Genomic DNA, 1185 nt, shown 5'->3' on the forward strand with positions numbered 1-1185 from the left:
GCCTGAAAGGCTACGGAAACTGAGGGGAAAACTTCAAGAAGGGAAAGGGGCCTTTTTCAAAGGTCTTTAACTGGACTTCTTTGAAAGCAACCAAGAAACTCTGCTAAGTCTGTGTTTCTTCTCCCACTACGCTGCCCCAGCAGCTGCTGAGGAAGATTTAGAGGATTTCTAAATACTAGTTTCAAGGTCTAGAGGAGCAGGACTTGTTGCAGTACACCACGGAAAGGAGATTGCTAAGAGATCTAAGCTGGGGATGTATACAAACCTCAGAGAGGACCAGCACCTATGCCCTGTCCAGACCCAGCCGGTGTAAATACCTGTTAGACCCAGCAGTGAGGCCTACCTGCACGCAACTAGGTCAAGCTGTTATATGGGGAAAGGAGGAATACACTGAAGATGGGCTCAGGGGCAGATGCTGAGACACTGTAACATGCTTATCTCTCATCATCTGTTTAAACCACTGAGACACGAGGAAACGTTTTGCATGAGTCAAGCTATTCGTATGGTAGGGTCATAGCTCAGAAATTTGTGAAGTGCTATGCTCCTGTACACTACTGGATAGGTAAGACTAGAATTGTTTTGTTTTTTTTTTTTAAATTACCCAGAATGGATCTCATAGATTCACAGGAGAATCGTTTAAGTTGGAATGTATTTCTGGAGGTCCAGTCTCCCCACTCAGAACAGGGTCAACTACAGCAGGTTGCTCAGGGCTGTGCCAAGTTGGGTTTTGAGCATCTCCAAAGGCAGAGAGTCCACAACCTCCCTGGGCAACCTGTTCCAGTGTTTAACAACTGCATAGTAAAAATGTTTTCTTCTCCTGTTTGAATGGAATTTCATGTATTTTAGTTTGTACCTGTTCCCTCTTTTCCTTTCACTAGATACCACCAAGAAGAGTCTGGTTCCATTTTTTCACTCCCTTTCATCAGGTATTTATACATGTTGATACACATTTACACACATTGATTCCACTCTGAAACCTCTCTTCTCAAGGCTAAAAAATCCCAGCTCTCCTAGCCTCTCCTGGTATGTCAGATGCTCCAACTCCTGAATCATTTTAGTGGACCTATGCTGGACTCACTCCAGCATGTCCATGTCAAAGATTGTCTCTGGTCCAGAGTGTGCTCTGTCTGCATGTAATGCAAGACACCTTCACTGTTCAGTTCCCAGAAGTTTTGGTCTTTTCCC

The sequence above is a fragment of the Fulmarus glacialis genome, unplaced genomic scaffold (assembly GCF_000690835.1).
Source record: "Fulmarus glacialis isolate BGI_N327 unplaced genomic scaffold, ASM69083v1 scaffold4650, whole genome shotgun sequence".
In the NCBI taxonomy this organism is placed as follows: Eukaryota; Metazoa; Chordata; class Aves; order Procellariiformes; family Procellariidae; genus Fulmarus; species Fulmarus glacialis.